The sequence below is a fragment of the Lycorma delicatula genome, chromosome 2, assembly GCF_047948215.1.
Source record: "Lycorma delicatula isolate Av1 chromosome 2, ASM4794821v1, whole genome shotgun sequence".
Taxonomy (NCBI): Eukaryota; Metazoa; Arthropoda; class Insecta; order Hemiptera; family Fulgoridae; genus Lycorma; species Lycorma delicatula.
In genome coordinates this window covers 44,779,050-44,803,393 of record NC_134456.1, presented here as the reverse complement: position 1 = coordinate 44,803,393, position 24,344 = coordinate 44,779,050, and positions in this window count along the sequence as shown.

The following is a 24,344-nucleotide window of genomic DNA, read 5'->3' as shown; positions in this document are numbered from 1 at the left end:
TCCTGCCGCGCTTCATTTAAACTTATTCATATGAAAGTGAGATACGATCCTCCAATTCTTTAATAAAGTGGACAGTTAACGCGACTGAAGCATAATTTACAAAAATTTGAATTTTGCTTAATAGAATAACATATATTCGATAAAGTTCTATTTATTTAACCGTATGTTACAGAAAAAACTTGTAAAAATTTTAGCGGAGGTATTAAGCCTAAATTATTTATTCAATAATGTATAATGAAGACAACCCATACGCGTTAAAATCGATTTTACTGAATCGAATAAATACATCTGATTAAAACAATTATTTATGTAAATTATTTTTATTAAAACACGAATCCCAAAAAAAAAAATTGCTGGCAAACACTGTTCTTTAATATAGGATAATTAAAGAGCGCGTAGATGATAATTTTCTATACACTACAATTAGGTAGATTTCATAAGAAAGCTTTCCACCAATCACTTTCAAACTGATAAGTAAAATATAACGACCCAAAACCTCGGTCGAGTTCGTTAATGGGAAGAATCGGACCATCGGGGTAAAAATGGGAGGGCTTTCTCGAAAAAACAAAATATATATATATATATATATATATATATATATATGTATAACCTATGATACTTCCAGTAACGTAAGAATTCCAATGCGAGGTCATACATCTAAATCGGTTTAGCCGTTGGGCTGCTACGGTGGAATAAACATACATACGTACACCCTGAATATACTACACTCCTTTTTGGGTAGTTGTGTAATAAAACAATGCAACGTAGAAAATCATATGACTTTTTTTACGATCAAGAGTTTCTAATCCTGCAAAATCAAAGGGGGCTTTAAAAATAAATTAATGTTTTAAAGGATACCTTTTTTTGCCTAAAAGTATCCAATGTAAAGTAGAAAATACAGACGAAGAATTCATACCGTGATCAAAAAAATTCAGAAGTTATAAAAATACCATTACAGAATAACCATCACCGAGTTCCCAGGTCCCAAGAGCCCTATCAGACACCCCTCGCGTGAATATTTTTTGAATTTTAAAAATGAATTAAGTTTATTTTGATACTAATTTGTTTTGTTTACTATAACTTGGCCGGCCTCCATGGCGCGAGTAGTACCGTCTCCCTTCACCCTGAGGTGCTGGGTTCGAATCCCGGTCAGGCATGGCATTTTTCATACGCTACAAATTTCCCTAATTTCTATAATTCAATCTAAGCAATTTTAAATATATATATATATATATCAAAACGGTTTATGTATTATTAAACATAAATCTATAGTAGTTATTAACTCGTATTATCAATACATATATAAAACTAGTTAACAAATTTGTTAACTTTAATAAATACGAGGTGTGTGAGAAAAGTAATGAGCATGACTTATTACTTACCAACGTTTTTATTTTTTTCAAACAATATTATGCCCTTCAAAGTAGTTCCCTTGAGCAGCTATACACCGGCGGAGTCGTTGTTCCCACCCCTGACAGCAGCGCTGGAAGGCTTCAACCGGTAGGGCTTTTAACTGGTCGGTCACAGTCTTTTGAATGTTCTCCAGAGTTCCAAAATGACGTCTTTTTAAGAAACGCTTCAATTGCGGGAAAAGGAAAAAGTCACAAGGACTCAAATCAGGTGAATAGGGGGTTGAGGAACCCGTAGGAATGCGTTTTGAAGTCAAAAGTTCCCTGATGGAAATGGCCGTGTGACACGGGGCATTGTCATGATGAAGCATCCACTTGTCTGCAATGTCTGATCTTACGCGAATCACTCTTTTCCTGAGCCTTTCAAGGACACCTTTGTAAAACACTTGGTTGACAGTTAGTCCTGGAGGAACAAATTCTTTATGTACGATACCCTTACTGCCAAAAAAGCAAATCATTACGGTTTTGATCTTTGATTTGCTCATTCGATATTTTTTCGGTCGAGGAGATGACGGAGTATGCCACTCTTCGCTTTGCCGCTTTGGTTCAGGATCGTACTCAAATAACCAGGATTGATCGCCTGTGATCACACGATTGAAGAATTCTTGGTCATTGTCAATCCTCTCAAGAAGATCAACGCACACGTTTCTTCGATTGTCCTTCTGTTCCGTTGTGAGGTTTTTCGGCACAAATTTCGCACAAACCTTTCGCGTGTCCAAATCGTCCGGCAAAATTTTATGTACGGTGAAAGTGTTTAAATTTAACTGTTCACTAATCATCCTTGTTTTTAAACGACGGTCTGATCTCACAAGAACCCTCACACGCTCAACGTTTTCGAGAGATTTTGAAGTCGAAGGTGTCCCTGGGCGAGGTTGATCTTCAACGTGTGCTCGGCCTTCCAAAAACGATTTGTGCCAGCGGAAAACTTGTGCTCTTGATAAGCAATGTTCCCTATAGGCCGGTTTCAACTTTTCAAAGGTCACACTCGCGGATTCCTCAAGTTTAACACAAATGCTCTATTTTCGTAACACACAACAAAAACACAACTTCACTGATGGCGCTGACAAAAATAATGTGTTGGCTGAACGGAATTGAAACTCGTACTGAGCGTGTGGAAGAGATGAACAAACCGGTCTAGCACAGACCGGTAGACACAGCATTGCCAGATCGTTCGCAGTGTTACCAATCTCATTACTTTTCTCACACACCTAGTACTTTTCATGAATAATATTGCTGTGGAACACTATTTGATAGCGCTATTACCTGATACTCCATCCACTTAATGAACGAGTTGAAAACAATTTTGGTTTTATTCGAATTAAAAAAATGGCGCATTCGTCATTTCAGTTTCTTAAAACTGTTATATCCCTATTTTTTATTTGCGCGATTGAGAGTAATCGTTTGATGCCTGCTTTATGAATATTAGTGAAATTGCAGGGATAAAAAAGTAATAAAAATACAACTTTCAGTGTGTCATCAGCCTCTTCTTGGTAAAACGGGGTTTAAAAGATTGTCTTGTTTATTGGTAATTTAAAAAAAAAAATAAGATAAATAAACGTCCCTCCTTGTAATATGATCTACATCTGATTTTTTCAGAAAATATAATAAACTAATGGATTTAGCAATAATAATAAAAAAAAAAAAAGTATATTGTGTCATTTAGAATCGTAATTACTTCATAATGTACTAAAAACCATTAAGTTTTGTAAAACAGTCTTCAAAAGAATCTTAAAAAAATAAATTTTCAATTAGTACGACAGCAGACTACTGTACAAAAAAAGAATTAATAATCTATCCGCTGAAGATTTTTCTCGTATACAAAAATAAACGAATATTTTTAAATTACTTGCAGGAAACATTACGCTAAGAATAGAACGACATTTGGTTTTAGCAAATGTGAAATTTTTATGCGATTCGATCACTTGTTAATAGGATTATTCTGACAATACGAATGTAAATAATGCATTGAACTGGTGGCCCGACAGCTGAACATACACCTAGTACAATCAGTTTATATAGGCATGTAACCGGTCACAGGGTCCTCACGTCCCTTGGGTCGTAGCCCGTGTACTCTGTCGCCCAAGCAAAAGCCAAGCCCATATTATACGCACGCAACCCTATCTGATCCTAACTTAAAATATCCGAATTCGTCGCTTTAACTTCGTACAGTTCACATTTCTTCCTAGTCAGTATTTCATATTAGATTATAAAACATCCTTTGAAGAACAAAAATCTTAAATTACCACTAACAATACGGTAAAAATTAATTTTAACACACTTAATTCACAATGTTACACCTTAACAAGAGACAATTTATATATAATCCGTAATAATTAATTCAACAGAATCTTTTTCCTATGAAAAAATAACTCTTGTTACATCCAAACAAATAATCTTTAATAAAAAGTGAAATAGTCCTAAATAATAACGCTTGAAAACCGATAAAAAAAATTTTAAATTAGAAATTTTTTTGTAAAAGTTCTCAAGCTTAAGTATACTCAAAACGTGATCTAAATTGTGTTTATTAATCAAGAGATTTTTCTACGACAGTTGTATATTAATACTACCTATGTCCTTTCTTGAATTATATATTTTATTTTATCAAACCTTAGATAAGGAGCGTGTATAATAGAATGATGGTCCGTCCTAGAGAGGAGGTTTATTAGAGCTTTACGTAGAGTTAAATTAACTTTCCGTTTTTGACTTGAACTGTCCAATATTTGATTTTTTATACAATTTTTTTACACATATAGATTTTACTTTCCCATCTAGATAGCGCTACAGCCAAGCTATAGCTCTAGAAAGGAAAATATTGTAATCGATCTAATTTGGGCATATACTGTTTTCATCGGATCTTTACGTTTTGAAACCTACGAAACCCAAAAACCGAATGGAAATTTTCCGGATGTTAATGTTTATTACGTACGTTTGTGTATTCAGTGTCGATCTCTAAATCACCTTATATTTCCAGAACTACTGGACCGATTTTGACCACTTAATAGAATAATTAAGACTTAATAGGATGGAAATAGAAAATATAGGCAAAATAATCAATGATATTATTATTGTAACATTTCTAGCACGATGGTAATAAATATTTTTCTGTGTTAAATTAATTTCACTGCGTTTAATGTACTAAATTTTAATGTTACATTTTTTTTATATATTACACAATATTTTAACAATTTTAGACCTAAAAATTTTATTTTTTTTCTTAGCGTCCAGGATTCAATGCAGTGCAGTAACAGCGAATATTTATGAATTTGTATACCGTAATCTTTTTGTTTCTGTTACTTTGATTTTTTAAGTGCCCTGTACAGTTCTATATACGGCTTGAGAATTATTCGTGTTTAAATTCACACCTAAACATTTTTTCTCACAAGTAACCGTACATTTAAACTATTAAAAATATCTGAAATGGATACTACACGACCTCCTTGTATACCTATTAAATCACATATACACATTTTTTTTAAATGAAAAGAACATAAAATTTTATCTCATTAGTAACTTTCATTTTTTTTTTATTGTTATTATTGAATTATTATTTATTGCAAAAGGTTTTTACAAACAGAGGTTAATAATTATTAATAGATCAATATATTTAAATTAAAAAAGAAAGTTAAAAAAAAAGATGTCAGCCCTTGTAAGAGCAAATATTTCATTAATTAAAATTTCATTTGGCTATAACTGGAACCGATGAAAATAAGTACCACTTATATATTATTGAAAAGCTCTCAGTGAGAGCTTATAACTGCAGTTAAGAAAATGTTCAAAATTTAATTTCTTTGGATTTTGGGTTTTTTGGACACTTTTGGCCCAGTCGATTGCAATCAAAAGAGGAGATACGTAACTAGACGTTACAACAGTCCTAAATCCAAAATTTAAACATCCTACGGCTAATCGTTTTTGAATTATGTGAGATACATACGTACGTACAGTCACGCCGAAACTAGTGAAAATGAATTCAGGGATGGTCAAAATGGATATTTCCGTTGAAATCTAAAAACCGTAATTTTTCTCGATCACAATAGTTCCTTTACGTAGTACAAGGAAAAATTAAAATCACTGTTATTATCGGCAGTTTTAAATTATTTATTGAGCGATTAAAATTCCTAAGATTTATCATGGATGAAAATCCCAAAATTTTAATCAAAGCAATACATTTAGAAATGTCATTGGTTTTAATAAAAATATATTCACTATATTCCTACAATATAATAGCAAAAAATAAAAAAGGATAAAGAATTAATGGATTCAATTAACTAAAATCGTTAAATAGCATAATATCAAATCATAAAAAAACAAAGTTTTGTTAAAAACTGGGTTCATTGTTGTTTTTTTTTTTTATCGTCTTTATATGATAAACATGCAATTAAACCTTTGGAATGTCTTATTCGTACAAGAGGTGTTTCAAAAAAGATTGATGTAATTTTGAAATTATTGAAATTTTGGTAATCATTATTAAAATAATGAATTACATCATCATTAAAGAACGGTAAATATAATAAACAATTTGATAATTTTTATACAACAAAATGCAGGTTTAACAGTTACAAATTCAGGCACAAAGAGGTTAAATTTTTGTAGCCTTACAAGTATTATTAGTTTTAGTAATGAAAGTTCTAGCGACCCTCTGTGGGAAAGAAACTATGTAATGAGAAGCATGAAATCTACTTTCCACAACTGCTCCCAAATTCTATCCATTATTAAGCACCGTCTACTTCCTAGAATCAGGCAGAATTATTTTCCAGAAACTAAAAAGTTTCCACAATTATTATAAAAATTTCTCGCGATCGCCAGTTAATAATTTGCCAATAGAACGTTTTCTACTAAACTACTATTTATAGACACTTTAATTTTGATGCGCGCTACCATTGGATCTCTATGTAAATTCTGTGGAGGCGTACAGTAGAAACCTCTAAAAATTTTATAGTTTAAAAATTGCGCAAATTTAATTGTCGACGAACCCTCGATTTTTCCATTAGAATTTAATTTGACCGCAGCATTAAAATTCTATAAACCGAATCGGTGATCGATCTAAGAATAGTAGTGTAACAGACACAACAGCAGCACTTAACCGCGTATAAATAAATTAGGTAGCTAAAAAATGTAAAACCGTGACGGAGCTTCCGATTGAAAAAGTATGTTAGTTTTTCAAACAGCAACGCCTTTGAATTCTAGGTAAAAAGTAATCTATACCGTTATTTACATTAGAAGAAACTTCGAGAAATATTTCCAGTTTTCAAAGCTACGCACACAAAATAAGAAATATTCAAAAGCAAGTATATGAAAAATCAGACGGTATTCGGATCTGCATAAACTTTTCAAATACCTTCAAATTACCTTCAAGCCGAATAGACGGTATAAAATTAAAAAGATAGTATTAGCAAAAATACTCAGAAGTCGTGGTCTTTTATTTATATAAAAGGAAAACAGCGCAAAGTATAATGTAACAATTTTTTTTTTCAAAATAATATTAATACACGACAAATATAAACTGTTGGAGAATCTCAAATGGAATATAGCTTTGTTTCATCCCATCAGTCGCTTAAAATATTAATAATAATAATTATAACGATAATTTCATTTGATATTTATGCCATTTTATTATTATTAAGATTAGGGGGAAAAAATTTGAGGGGGAATATATACCATCAAAAGGGAATATATATCTTTTATCTCAATATACAGTGATAAGCGACACGATCAGTATTATTTCCTTAAATGCTAATCGGTCGGCTGCATTTACGACTTCCACTATCAACAACATATTTCACTGCACTCGTCAGGAAACTTAAGGAGTTACGAATTTTTGTTAAGAAAACCGGTTTACTGCGAAATCCTGAATCGCCGAGTGATTCATTTAGAATTACGTACGAGTAAATTACACAAATAAAAATTAAATACAAAATAGTTCCCTTCTTCCCTAAAAGTTATAATTTGATTCTTTTAGTATTTAGCATTTATTGGGTTTAATTAAGTTACTTTGGAACAAACGAACAGGAGTCTAATCGAACGGGTACGCAAACTAACAAACAAATAAAATAAAGATCGCTACAATATTTCCCTGGTATGATCAAGGGGAACCGCAGTAAAATCTATATCAGAGTAGTATTACACAATATACAATTAATCGTAAAATAAAAACAGATGCGATTAAAGTTCATATTTGTTATTTGAAGTACAAACTAATAATGTTAGATAAATAGGCGGAAATACAAAATATATGAAGTAATATATAATCTCATTTTGCCTGATCTTTCTCGTTATTGTTTTTAGTTACGTTTTTACCTCTACTTTGATTTTATTTTAATAATAGTTTAATTTTTCGTCGATAAATATATAGTTCGATTAATGTATTTTGTACGATAAGATTTAGGTTAAATATTTATTTGAACTCAAGGAGATAGAGAAAATAAGAAACTTTTATTCCTAGTGTGTACCGGTGATCTTCCTTGTACAGGATCTGTTGGAATTGCACCGTATGCGGATAATACGGCGATCTTAGCAGTTGATGACCGAATTGTAGCTTCGGAAAAACTTCAGTAGGCATTGGATGCAATCGGTTCGTGGTAGCAGAAGCGGAAGAATAAAGTCGATACGGTGAAATCTATCCGCCTTACATTTACGACTAAGAGAGGAAACTGCCTTACAGTCTACTTGGACAACGTTGAAATTCCGCATACAACTAGTGCGAGATACCTCGACTTACACCTAGATCGACGTATGACCTGAAGAAGTCATGTACTGGAAAAGAAGAAAGAGACTGTCCAGAAATTCAAGCTGTGTATAGGCTAACGGGTAGCGGATCAAAATAGTATTTTTTTAACAATATAATTTTTTTTTTTTAAATTATAATCTTAAGTCATCAAAAACCTGTATTGTTTCTTTACGACAAATCAAATATAAATTATTAAATTTTATTTACGTTACATCTTAACTTTTCATGGTGCCAGGAATTTCAGAGGACGGACCCTATATCCTTTTGAAATTAATATAAATTGTTTGTTGTTTTAATTTTCCAAAATTTTCTTTTAATTATTATTTTATTACAATACAGGTGACGTTCCAATACCTACAAAATAATTCACAATTCAGAAAACGTTAATGAAAATTATCGCAATACAAATTTACGTACGAGTATATGCTGAATCAAAAACAGGGAATTGAGGAGTTTTTAAAAAAATGTTTAATTTGTATTATTCAAAAATTCGTCGATAGAGAAATATTATAGCTATAACAGAAAACCTTTTAATTAAAATTTTAATAAATGTGTGGAAAAGTTGTCTCAATGAATCGGTAATTTATTAAAACACAATTATAAAATGGTAATCGTAATTGGAATGTAATAGGTATGCAGTGTTGCAACACAGCGTTCTATAATACATATTTAAAACTCTATCGCGCTAAATAATTATAATATCACTGTAGAGATTAAATTACAACTAAAGTAACAATTTTTTTTTTTAAATCTACAGTGGGAAGCAGCTCAGCATTTTTGATTCTTTAATATTTCTATAGAGAAAAACGAAACAAATAAATTACTAATTTATCAACGATAAAAGATTGGAAACTTAACAACGTTAAGTAAATAATAACGATTCTTAAAGATAATCAGAAAGCGTAAAAGTTTATAAAATAATATACCAGGATATAGCTTTGATATGTAACGCTAAACAAACCACAATTTGCCATACGATCTATATTTTACAATTCCTTATATTAACGCTTTCTCGTGATATTATGAACACAAAGTATCACATACTGTGATCAAATTTAATCACAACGCGAGTCGATACTTTTCTTTTTAATTTAAAAAAGATTTATCGGGTATTTCAAAACAAACAAAAGACCCTAATTAAAAATTATTTTTCTACATACACATATTAATATGTTACCGACCCGTTGTGCTGTTAGTGCCGGCATTCCCATTTAGCCATCAATACTCGTACGGGTATATGTGGAATTTGCGCGAGCGTAAACAATTATAATCAGCTATGGAATTGTCAATCGGCTACAGAATTATACATGCATTTATGATATGCAACGTCTTGTTCTAAATTAGCACACTGATTACAAATTAATTCTTGGAATAAATTATAAGATGGAATATTATTGTAAATAATATTAATAAATACTTTCAAATAAAACGTTTTCACTTTTTTTGGGTAACGAGAAAGGACATCGAGAATATCTTTTAAAAAATGCAGAACTACAGTTGAGTTCTATATAAACATACGTTCTTTTTAATTTGTAATATCCCGAAAAAAGTTCTAATAGATTTCGTGTAAATATCAAAATATGCTATTAGACTCCTTGTACCGTTTTAAGCAGCTATATAAAATAATTTGACAACCAAAAGAGTTATTAAAACAGATTTTCTGTCTTTATTACAGGAAAAACGCAGGCTAACGGTTTTCGGCAAAAATTTTACACGGTTTATGTTTCATTACAACGATTTTGTTAAATATTTTACCAACTCTAACTAAATAACGTTCATGAAATCAGCATACTGACAACAACAAAAACTTTTACGACGAAAAGCTGTTTAGCTGTTTGTTGATTTGTGATATTTTAAAACGGCTGTAACCCCAATGTTATCCTTTATATCCCCAAAAAACAAATGTAATTTTAGATAAATCATTCGTATTAAGAAGCATAAATCGTACGAACGAATGAATCGTTCGTGAGGTGCGCGCAGCCGCCCGGTGCACTACCATTTGTCCGCTCTGCGCCAATAGCAGCCAAAATAAAAATGCGAGCAATGCAACAAACAAAGCCACGCACCATCCTTTTTTATGGAGAGTGATGATATCCGAATTGATTTAAATATTTTCATTATATCAAAGATTTGTACGTTTGAAGAAGTTTTAATTTTTAATGCGATTTGAAAAGACTCTTTTATTTCCTTTTTTTAAGTTTATTCCGTTTTAAATTTTCTAGTTTTATTATTGAAAGAATTAGATGGAGACACCAAAAAAAAAAAGAAAGATGTCGCAGACTTCCGTGGTATAAATGAGGAAAGGAATGCAAATAAAAAACGTAGAGACTACTATCAAGCGTTGTCTAAGGATCTATGATAAGGATCTGATCTAATCTAAGGATCTGGAATACGGAAAAATACTGATCGATTAGCAAAGAATGTAATAAACTTTCATGACACATTCTACAGGTGAAAATAAAGAAGAAACTTCACAAAAATATAGGTGTATACGCTAGGTTCTAACGCAAGATTAGAAACGTAAATTCGGACTAAAGATATCACGCTGATTTCTGCGCCTTAGGTAAACTTAAACTAGTATGTAATTTTTGCGACCCAAATTAAGAGGTTAATTTAGTGGTTTTTATACGAAATCCGACTTAAAAAACTGAAAAAAAAGATAGTTCCCAGATCAACTTAAGTAGTTTTTCAAATAGTTTTGAAAAACATAAGGTAGAACCCGCTATTTTATGTTTGGCGTAAAATTAATTTGTTAAACGGGTAACAAACGCGTAAAGGTTTAAGCAAAACAGGTAGAAATTTTATTCTGACTAAATGCTGTGTACAAAGTTCACAGAAACTAAATACAAACATAAGATTTGATTAAAATCATCTTTTCAATTAAAACAAAACGTATCAAAATTTGGCTAATTTTAACTCGCTATTAAATGAAAATAAGTTTTCAATATCTTAAAACAAATTAATTAAATATTTTAGAAAAATAACAAATATAACAAGCAACAAAACCGACTTACAAACAACAAAACAAACTGTTGAAAATATTCTCCGCCGATGTTGATTGACCGTATACCCTATGAACAACGTTTTTGACGGCTTTCCGTATTTCAACCCTTTTGAAATACGTAATGCCATCACACTTTTATAAACTATTAGAATTAAGTTATTACTAGAATTCTGAGCGCACGCCCTGAAAATTTGAATAATCAACTCTTCTTTTGTGAATTTTATTCGTATACTCGTACTAATCATTTTAAGTGGCCTCAAAGGAAGTAGCTGATCTTGGAGGCCAGTTAATAGCTCCTTTTATATTTTGTAAACAGATAAGAATACACATTATATTAAATAGAGGGATATATATTTACGTTGTTAATAAAATATGGGAACCCTTAAATATATTTTCAGCCGTTAAATAAAGACATATGAAATGTTGTGGCCTCAAAGCGATTTATATATCAATTTGAGACCACAACACTCCAAGCCCCCAGAGAGCTGCCGTGCGGGGGACAAATCAAACATTTTAAACGAAAAAAGAACAAATGTTAGATAATTTTAAAGGGCATTGATAAAATATTTCAGGCTACAACATCAATAAAAATGTTTGCCGTTTAATGTTTTCACAACTAGTTTGCTACCGTCAAAGGTTTCACAGCTAGTTACTGCGTGTATCTACACAGTTCACGCCAACAATTGATCTCATACTGAAAAAATACATCGTCTTGATGTATGAGCGTTTCAAAAATTTTATTTTAATTTTTTTAATATTCTACAATCGAGCGGTTGTTTAACAGATATTTTAGACCGATCCTCACACTAGTTGTGAAGAATATTAAATAGTCGTCATATTAATTACGATTATGTAGCTCGACTTTTTTACTTCGACTCTTTTATTTTTCAATTCCCTTTAAAATGATACCACAATCCTATCCTTTCCATTTAACTTTTGGGTCGCCCCCATAGGGAACTCTCTGGATACTTAGGACGCGAAATCTCATCCACATCCGGTTGAACCGAGAAATAGATTGTTTCGAGTAACGAGCGTTTTCTAAATTTCACTTTTCCGTGTTGAAAAATTATTTAAGAGTTCCCGTACCTTCCACTATATATAAAATGTATTTATTTTCAAGTACATTTAAACAATGAACATCGCATATAAGTATTTTTACTATAAACAAGGAAATCTAAGTAGTATACGTAAGCCGAATCGTAACTTAAAGATATACTCGCGTTTGCGATATGTATAGGAAAGAGCTTCTAGAGAGAAATTATTCGAGAAAAATATTTATTTCTACGAATATTAATAAATAAGTTTTTCTGTATTTTAATTACAAATCGATACCGATGGAAATTTTTTCTGACAATTTTGTAAAATATTTTTCTTTTAATACTCCAGTACACAGGATAATAAATTAATAATATAGTCGGTTAATTGTTACGAAAACTTTACACGGCTGTATTTGATTTACAGTTTGTATAGTACGTAGTGTAATATCAGAAGCAGACGGAAATTAATAATTTCCTATGATTGATTCAGTGCGACGGCGGTAATAATTTATCACGAAGCAGTCGCCTACTTTAAACGTGCAGTTGCGGTTGCGACCTACTGTAGGTGGCAGCACCGTTCGTATTATCTGCGTTGATTATTATTAAACGTGCGAGAGCAAGCGGTAGCGTCGGTTATAGCGACGATCCAACGGCACAGTTGATAAAAGTTAATGGAAGTGTCGGTCCGACCTCGTTATTAGTCACGACCGGGCTAAGCTAATTCAGTATCGTGATTAATCTGATTTTTAATGTAATATTTTAAAGACGCGGCTGGAAGTAACGAGTGGATATCGTTGTTGCAGGACCGGATTACACTTGGTGGGGGATAAATCAACGTCAGGTCTCGGCGTTATTACAACGGTATCCCCGTCATTCCGACTCTGATCGAATGATTTACGGTCTTTCCGGGATTTTTACTCGCGCGGGCTCACTACTACTCGCTTATACCGCCAGCACACCGACGACGTAAACGCGTACACGGACGCGCGTATTTCCCGCCGACCCCTTTCGCATATACCGTTCCATTAACGATAAATTGCGGATTTAATACGGGAATTATTAAATAACCGTCGTCCGGGCCTCGCGATGACTTCAACTTTTAATGAAAATAAATGGAACGGTACGGTTTCATTGTTGAAACTCGGGCGAGAGATCTGATGCGCCTACTCCGGAGTCGGGGCGCAAACAGATGAGAAGAACTCGGTCGGTGCAAGCGTCGAAACGATGATTTTAAAGTATAATGGTAGCAATTTTATTAAAAGGACTAATAAGATGCCGAACGCATTGCCGACTCCTTCCTTAATGGAATTCTAAAACTTTTCAATAACAAAATCCGACTGAATTATACACTGAAAATAACTGAAACAACTGAGATCTCACTCGTCCAACAATTTTAAAATACGCCGAGAATCTCTTTTTTCTTTGTTATTAAATAAAATTTATCGCGTAAAACTTTGTAATATATATTATTTTCTTTAAAAGCGACCTTCTTTCATTCGAACGGTTTAAATGTGAATCCGCTGTAAAGTTATTTCTAAATTACAATTTTACTAACGGAGAGATTAAAAAAATATAAACGATTATAGAATAAGTGTTCTTATATCATTGAACTCGGGTTATAATGATAAATTAATAAATCCGATTACAAGACGCAATGATTTTTTAACGGTTAGCATTATTTCAATTTTTTTTAAATAATTTTTAACGTTAAATCCTCGACGTGAAAAAAATAAAAATATCTAGCATCAATAGTACATTTAAGTAATGAACACAACAAAAAACGGTCGCCTAAATATAAAGCAGAGTAATTCTTACAGTACCCAAGTTACTAATATATTCATTTTTGTAATATCCTAAAATATAATTAGTTGAATTTATTTATAAATTATTTAGAAGGTAATAAACTAATGTACTGTTCGTATGAAAGAACTGTAATTCAAAATATAATAAAAACTATATCGCAAAATATGTAATATGCTGCATTAAAACACAAAAAAGCATTTAAAAAAAAAGAAGAAAAACATTAAGAACCATCTCGATCCCAAGGAGTAATACGAAATCTATTTTTGTTTATTATGAGCACAGGCACGACCCTGACATACGCGTATACCGTGTGTCCCACGAAGAGGTAAACTCTTTCCATTTAGTATCACTCGCCCATTTCCCTACCGATTCTATTGAAACTTTATAGAACTATCAACCTTCTAGGATTTATAGAAACAAAATGGCGGCTTTCAAATAAAAACATCAATTTCAGATAAACCACATCTTTTATTCGTTACAAAATAGCTGGTAAAAATGATTAAAAGCAGACGACGTATTGTTAAACAGGTGTTCAAATTGAATAAACACGTTAATAAATAGCCGTAACGATAAATAATTATAACCGTTTTTCTTTTTGCCGGCCTCCGTAGCGCGAACGGCAGCCTCTCGGCCTTTCATTCGGAGGTCCCAGCTTCGAATCCCGATCAGGCGTGACATTTTTACACACGCAACAAATCATTCATCTCATCCCCTGAAGCATGCCTAATGGTGACCTGGAGGTTATAAAAAAACTGTTTTTAATTATTCTAGTTCAAATTATCATCTGTTTTTCATCGGTTTCACCAACAAACATTAAAAGTACATAATACTTGCAGAAAGTGAACTGTATAAATTGTAGATGTCTCTATTATTATCTTATCGTCAATTCAACATTAGCATGTATAAGTCATTACAACGTTTTTAGTAAATCGGACTTATTTCGGAATATATAAGTTAACTGTCATTAAAGCGATTTCGTTTTTTTATTTGAATTACTATTTTGTATGACGCATATATTTATTATTGTTATTCTATGTAAATAACAATAATCAAAATGTAATGTTAATAAACATAAACGTTTACGTATTTTTAGATTAATAAATAGTACAGTATTTATTAAAAAATTCTTATGTTTGTTAGTTTCTCAATATCCTTACAGAACCGCGAAAACGCGACAATGTACATCGAAATTTATAAACATATCACAACCCATTTTTACGACATAAATTTTTATTGAAAAAACCCACAATGGCTGACACACGCAAAGAAGCGAGATAGAACACTTGTTCGCAAGAACAATTTCATTTATTTTTATGCTGCGAATCAGTCCCTTAAATTTGGCCAACACCTCCGAAGGAATATGAATATATATATATATATCCCTTGACTTTTTGTTCTACTTTAAATCCGACGATTTCTGATTTTAACCGTAATTACTAAAGATTCGTCGAACAGAAAGAGAAGAAGAATTTCATATACAATTTCTTTTATCTGAAGCTAAAAAAGAATTCATTTCGAATATTCGATCCACGTTATATGGAACGTTCTGCATGAAACTTTTACGAGACATTTTAGTCCTAAATGACTGTTAACAAATGTTTAGAAAACTAACCGATTTCTATGTACGTGATTTATAAAGATGTTATTACAATAAATAACGATCCTATTATTCGTAATCGTAACGTAATTTTGATCGTAACAAAATTACTCCGACCTAGAATAACATAAAATCTGTTAAACGCCTAACAGGAATAGCGAACGATACAAACCATATTAGTAATTATCTGCGGTAAATACATCAAGCAAAACTAAGGCGCATTTAATTAGAGACGCTATAATAAATAAGGACTATTGTAAACAATACTACAAACGTCAGTTAATCAGTTCTATAAAGATAAATCATTATACCGCAGGTCATAATCAGAATTTTCACCGGTCACTGACGCATGTATGAATAACTATAAGTTACGATTAACCAAAATCATAAACCGATTTCAGTTACAACAGTTTCTTATATTCCGTATATCAATCTACATCTACTGTAAAGAAATCGTGAATAGATATAAAAAAGGTACTCCAATATTTTTAATTAAACGTAAAGTTATATACTATACGTCACGCATTCTTGAATCACCAACAATAAAAATGAACTATCGATTACAGAATAATGAAAATAAATTAAAATTTTACTTAAAAAATAATAAAGAACGAATTATATATAAACTAGGCAAATGTAAAGGAGGATTCCGAACGTAAGATATTTTTCACTTAGAAAACATTCGGTTTTCACCTTTTTGAACTGAAGTCTATTCCGCTTTTATTAAGAATCGATTAGACCAATTACAAGCGGGATGTTTCTTTGGACATTGCAAATCCTTAACGTTGCAGATTTCAATAATAGCCCCGATCTACGTTCGAATAAATATGCGACGATTATTCTTTTAACTGACGTAATATTTTGCGTTACCAAGACGTTTAACTATAATCACAACTAACTCTTAATAATAATAACTATTAGCTCTTCTAAAAAATATATATATAATGTCGCGTCTTCATATGTATTAATATAAGAAATAAAAATTTCGCAAAATTATTAAATTCTTCATACTCACCTAAATGTAAATCTCCCGACCTTCGTTTCCATATTTTTTTATTTACCTTATTTCATTACGAAATAATAAATTAAATACATAAGGAAAAATCAACTTTTATAATTCACAACAAAAAATTTTCCATAAAAATTTAGTAACTTTCTTCCTAATTTCAAATTCAAAATTTTATCGAGAGTAGTTAGCTCGTAATTAAATAAGAGTTAATATTAATGATAATGTATTTTGCTTCGAAAATCAATTTTATGCTTCTGTTCATCCAAAAGAATTCTCTCTTATACATCAGAATAATTTTTTTTTATATTTAAATTATTTTATATGTTAAAAAAAATACTGGTTTTTCTAATCACCTGAAACCTGAACCGCAAATTTACGACAAACCCACATATAACCATCTTTTTAAACCGAAACGATATTTTTATGACGTGTCTACCATTTTTTGGATTTGTCTAGCATATTTTTATAGTGGATTTCATATTTTACTAATCTTATAATGTAGGTCTACAACCTGGACTAATACTACGAATATTTACGTCTTTAAGTCGCAAACGAACGTACGATCAAGATAAACTGGAACTCCGTAAAACGATTATATACGATTGAAATAAATAGATTTAAAAAAACAATATAGATGGCTGTAATTAGAAAAGATTTTTGAAAGTGTATGTTTGGAGTGTCGCTTTATATGGAAGTGAAACTTGGACAATCGGAGTATCTGAGAAGAAAAGATTAGAAGCTTTTGAAATGTGGTGCTATAGGAGAATGTTAAAAATCAGATGGGTGGATAAAGTGACAAATGAAGAGGTATTGCGGCAAATAGATGAAGAAAGAAGCATTTGGAAAAATATAGTTAAAAGAAGAGACAGACTTATAGGCCACATACTAAGGCATCCTGGAATAGTCGCTTTAATATTGGAAGGACAGGTAGAAGGGAAAAATTGTGTAGGCAGGCCACGTTTGGGGTATGTAAAACAAATTGTTGAGGATGTAGGATGTAGAGGGTATACTGAAATGAAACGACTAGCACTAGATAGGGAATCTTGGAGAGCTGCATCAAACCAGTCAAATGACTGAAGACAAAAAAAAAGTAATTAGCCGACTGAATAGGACAAAATATTAGATCTACACGAACTTAGTACGTGTACACATTTATTTACACAAATAGGTTTATTATACATACACGCGCGCGTGTATCTATAATAAATAAATATATACGTGTGCGTACAGACAAGATGTTCAGACAGATTATAAAAATGACCTTAGCAGTAACCGTCTACAAGCTGAAATTAACAATATTAAATAATAAATTTATAAGTCGCTTTTCTTATTATTGCGACGCCTGGTCTACCTAACCGGGTTACCTAAATCCGGTTAGTTTACTTCAACTTCAAAATTAAAGGAAATTTAATATAAAAAATGCGTTTTGTTTTCACTATTTAACAATAAAATCAAGAGATCATATAATTAAGGGTTTATCTGGTAAATCACGCTTAATTTTATTCTATTTTATTTTTACCTTCAAATACTAAAAAGAAAACGCTTCGCTTCACTCACCGACCGAAGTTAAGCTCGATAAGTATCACCTTTAACTCCTGAAAAACAATTTTAATTAATTTTTTTTTTGCAAAGCCGTACTCAAGTCCTTAAGTCAGTCGTGTTGCTCGACCGTGTAGCTAAACAGTCGCGTTGGCGTCGTAACCAGTTTCCAATAATCGACATCGCTGCCCGTCAACAGCCGACACCGCAGAGCGCCACAACACCAGCCTACCAAGCCGCCGTATCGTCTGAGAAGCCGTTACCCGACAGTCAAACTGATTCGGCCCGTTTTCGCCGACTCATCTGAAATTTTCATTATTTCTGCCGTCTTCCCGCTGCTACCTGCGGTATAGTTTTCGTAGTCTATTCTCCTCTGCAAATTTACAACTAGTGAACGCCGATTAGTGAAAATATTAATACGGAAAACACGGGTGGCGAACACTTATCTAACGATGTACACAGCCTAAATATTTTTAATTAAATTAGTCGGTGGCTACGAATCCGTATTGTTATTTCATCTTGTAAAATCATTTCACCATCGTCGATTTACCCATTTCACAGGCTTGTCGAGGAGTTGGGGATGTGCCATCTTAATTACTTGCGGATCGGATGAATTTATTAATTTATCCCTAAATCGTCCGTGTAATTTGAAGTAATTTTACGTAGGCGAATAGTTTTGTTCGAGACACAGGTTTGTGTACCTATTAGCGATCATACTGTTTGCTCAAATCGTTGAATACGCGCGATAACAACTTAAGGTTTTGCACAAACACAGATATATTTGAACCTAACAAGTACTACAAAGGGTTTGTATTTTTTAGACAGGGAATATCGTCCAGATTGAAGACTATAGAACAGTATGAGTTTGTTGTAAACGCTAAACGTTTAAAACACGTTTATTCTATGTCAGTTGCTTGTCGAAGTATAATCCTAAATAGGGCTAAGAATTACATAAGCACAGAAAAAAAATCACTAAAAACAGCAAGCCGTAGATAAAATTCTATCTTCTATTAGAAGAAGAAAAAACAGATTTAATGGAAATTATTTATCAGAGTGCAAATAACGAACGAGGAAGAGTTTTTAACGTTACAGAGATTACGTTAAAAATGACATATAAGTACGGTGAACGGAATGCATAAACGGGCTGAAAGCGAAATTCGAGCAGCACGTTTCAAATGTAGACCTGCATGTACAGCAGAGCCGAAGCTGTGGCGTCCTGGTACAGTTAAAAACAATAGTTGATCATTTGGTGGTCGGATTGTTAGTATACGGTCGCGCTTGTGTGTACATGCGTTTGTAGCGGTGTAGTAAACAATACCGACAATGGAGCTGCGGCCAGAGTTGTAAAACCGCCCCGAATCCACGTGCGTAAACACATGGAGCAGTTAAAACAGAGCAATGGGTTCTGGGGGTTCGGTAGACGCGAGGGGGGACGGCACTAAACATAAATCCCTGGGAGTGCACAGCAGTTCTCCGCTCTCTTCTCCCCATTGTGTCAGTTCCATGTTCCCGTCTCCGACTCATAAAATTTACTTCCCGTCCCATCGTTTCTCGCGACTGTGTATTCTCTTATAACGTTATTTATTTTGCACCCCCGTTTCTCTAAACCGTCTTTGTATACCGATTCGGCAAAGGCTGCGTTACGAAATTTAAATTCAACAAATTTTGTTGTTCTAGGGAATACACAATAGCAGCCTATAAAAGTATGAAATTAATTATCCACAAAACGAGCAAATTAAATGTCGTCTTCAAAATATTTTATTTAAATTATAAGAGAATAGCAGTATAAACTCCCGTTACCGTAAATTATGAAAAACCCTCGCCGTTGAAATAAATAATATTTCACTAATTAAAAACACCTTTTCAAATTTTACTATCTTATACATCTACAAAACTAACAACTATTAAAAACAAACCGATAAAAATCAAATCTAATAAAACATTAAAAACGTTAGAATTAAAACAATAAAACCGAGGAATAAAATTATTATTTTTCAGATAAATTAAGAATATCTTGAGTAAGGAAAAGGGTTGAAAATACAATTCGCTTCAGACATTTTGTAAAAGTTTTATTGTGAGACAAAGAAACGCCTTTTATGTTTTAAGCAGCTCCTTACATCTTATTACTACCTCTCTATCTTGATGTTACGAAAATACGGTCTTAAAATATTACAGATAACCGAAAAGGGACGCGTTTTATGAGCGCGATCGGGAAAATTAGAAGGGTTAGAGTGAGAAATGAAGAAGTCAGAGAGAAGTTGAGCGTCTGAAATTTGCTAAAACAAAGTTAGAACAATTTGCGCAACTTACATAGAATGACGAAGAACATATACCGCAGAAAGTGTGACAAGAAGAAAACTGGTTGAAGCCAAGAACAAACTAGGCGGATTGTGAACTTGAAAGAGTTATGAGAAGTTTTTTCACAGAAAAAAACAAGATGACTTGTTGACAGCACAACCCGGGATATCCTGAATCACGGATACATCTGAAGATGAAGAATAATTACGCTTCCAAAACTGCATTTACAATACTGTAATAGATAACCATAAAAGGAAACTAAGTATTTAATGGTTGGTCGAAATACTTTGAAAGTATTATAGTTTATGGTTTACTGGATACACACAAAGTGCTATTATGGATTTTGGTGTACAATATCATGTACAGGTATGTACATGATATTTTGGTCGTATATAAATAATGAAACGTTAGATCATTTTAAATAAAATTAATAGGTATAACGATAATTTAAAATTTACATGCGAAATGGAAAAGAACAAAAACTATTAAAAGTTAATCGTAAAAATTATGCGTCAAAAGAGGAACGAAATTGTCAGACTGCATAATTTTGATTCTGCATCCCAACAGACAAGCAACACTCTATTTCACAATTCATATATATATATTAAAGCGCGAAATTTAATTTAAATATTCCCTTTTAAGGAAATACAACGGATTATTGATTTTCACGAGATAAGAATTGGTACATTCGGTGTCCCCTACCATCTTGTAAATATCATTAGGAATACTCTGCTGAAACCGATTTCTAAAATTATTTAATAAATTCGTTATATAAAATTTAACATTTCCACAATGTTTTTTTTTTTTCGTATTTAATGATTTATTTCATCGATTTTAAGTACAAAATAATTACAGGTCATTAATATTTAAAAACTCAATGGCGTATTTGAAATAAAAATTTATCAATACAAAACCGGGAAAGTTATCCGATCCTATGCTATCTTCTTTTTTTATCCGATTCATATACTGAACAAAATATTTTAATTCCGAACTTTTTCCGTATATTAATATTAATAGATACTAAACTATGTTACGTAATATTACTAAAGATGTTAACTTCTACTTTAATATTACGCTTCTCGACACAAAAAGTGATGTAATAGTTGTTAAAATAAACCGTTTTAATATTTAACACAAAATATATTCGAGTATATACAAATATTAATTTGCAAATGTTATTCAATTTTAACTGAATAGCTTTAAATTTAATAACCGGGTTTTAGATTAGTATAAAATTTACTCGTATTTCAAAAATAAAAAAACGTAAATGAATTTACTAGTCGCTACAGTATTAAAAATTAATATAAAAAGCTGAAAATAAATATTATTAATCTTGATAGTTAAACGATACAATTTTAATATCGGTCACCTTCAAATATAATGATAACTTTGTTGTTGTCGTTAACAAAAACAATTTACATTAGAGTTCAAATGAAGTTACAGTATAAAAATTTTATTAAATATTTTACAAACACGTTGTTTGTAGTTTTTAAAACTAGAACGAATATGCTAACGAAAAAGAATGTGCAAATGAAATTTTCAACGGTAATTTAAATCAAAACAAACCAAGTATTAACTGTAAGCAGTAAAGAAGATAAAAAGAGAGACAAGATGATAAAACGGGATAGATAAATAAAGTGAGAAGATGAGGAAACGATACAGAAGTAAGAGTTGAAAGACGGGAAGGATAAAGGAAGACGGTTGAGTGCTGTTGAAGGCTTTGCACGCTTAGAGTATACCGTATAAAAGCGCAGGAGCAACGCTAACTTAATGCACATTACTTATTGCATTACTACAAAAAATGAAGCTAAAGCATACAGAATTACAATAATGTACGTTCATCAGCAGTCACGCCCGTGCACAAAAAATATGCACATACATATGTGAGTGTGTGTGCGCGTGTGTGCGACTGTGTGTGTGTAAATTAAATTATCCTTCTTTTCATAAAGACACGTACGTTGATAAACATATAAATAATTTTTATTTTACTAACCATTTAAGTACAACGAATAGTAGTATCCTTTAAATAATTATTATAAGGATTTTAATATTTTAAATATCTTAATTCCACGAATTAAAAAAAAAAAAAAAATAGTGTGGGTTGGTATAGAAAATGGCGCTAATTAAATTTGACAGTGAAAAATGAATTAGTAAACTGAACTATTTCACGATTTGTAAGATACATCCCAGACATTTAAATTCGTGGTTTGAAACGTTAATAGTTATTTTGAACTAGCTGCACATTTCATTAAGTAAAATTATCGTAAAAATTATTTCGTCGTTGAAAATTATATAGACAGAATAAATCTATTAGTTTTTAAGGAATCAATTATAATATTTTTATGAGCGACGAAAAATAATTGAAATACGAGACTCGGCTGATTAATTTTGCGCATACGGGAATATTTATTTTGCGCAGCATGGGAATGAAAAGAGATATTGGAATGAAATAAAAATACCTTAGCTACGAAATGCCTTATTTATTTTTCAATATAATCCTCGTTTACACTGATACACTTTTCCCAATGCGTGACAAGTTTTTGCATTCCGTCACTGAAACATTCCGGCGGTCTTTCTCGGATCCAAGTGGCGACAGCTTCCCTTACCTCATCTTCGGTATTCCAATGATTACCTTTGAGATCTCTCTTGAGATAGGGAAGAAGTGGAAGTCGCACGGAACCGAATCCGGCCAGTATGGCGGATGCGGAATAGGCTCAAACTTCAGCATGTGGAGAGGTTCTGTAGTGGCGTGCGATGTGTGAGGCCGCGCACAGTCATGATGCAAGATTAAGGGCATGGTGGTCTTTGAAACGTGACATACTCGTCGTCTGAGGTGTCGTTAACGTATCAGTGTATCGTTCGGAGTTCACAGACGTCCCGTGTTCCAGATACTCAGTTACATAAACGTGTTTGGCATCCCAAAACACCCTCAAAAGGAGTTTCTTCGCAGAAGCTTAAGTTTTGAATTTTTTGGATTTTGGCGATTCATAATGTCTGTTTTCCATGCTTTGCCTGTTTTCTTCCAGGTGGTAATGATGTACCCAACTCTCATCCCCGGTCACAATATTGAAAAGGAAGTCGCTTCCTTCGGCAGGATAGCGCTGTAAAAGTTCTTAGCAACATTCGACAGGAAGCTGCTTGTGTTCGTCCGTCAGTTTGCGCAGTACCCATCGTGCACAGATTTTCGGGTAACCCAACTGCTCGATTAAATGGCCTACTCGTTTTTTAGATATTCCTAACTGAATAGCGATGCGTTGCTGGGTGATTCGCAGGTCACTTTGAAGCGAATAGTCCACCTACTTTCGATCTTTCTTGTCAATCGCAGAAACTGGTCGTCCGCTGCAAGGTGTGTCCTCAATTGTGGCTTTACCAGATTCACATTTGTGAAATGTGAATCAACAGTTTTACTAGCGTAAACCGCTTTAAAACGATGAAAAATATTCGTAGGATTCACATTTTCTGCTGTTAAAAATTCGATCACTTTTTAAGTGTGTTTTAATTGTTTAACCGTGTTAACATTTTGACCGTACTCAACTCCATTTTAACTGCTACTGAAAACAAACCGGTAAACGGATTTCAACGCATTATCACAGGTTTGAAGAGGGGGGGATTTTAGCTATCATGTGATTTTAGCTACCAAGCCTAACTCGATAGTACCTTTTGTCTCCGTGTAGCACGCTAATGCGCAAAATTTATCAACCGAGCCTCTTAACTTTCAGTGATTAACAAACGATAAAAAATTTATGTTTTTACATATAAAGATCGTTTAAACAAAATAAAACAATTCACCCAAGAGTTGCATAACTTTTCCCTTAACTTTCCCGGATTGAAGTAGTATAGCTTTCTTGGTGAAGCCGAAAAGGTTTATCTGTGGCTACCACGAAAACTACTAATTAGGAGAAAAATTAAGTAAAACATTAAAAT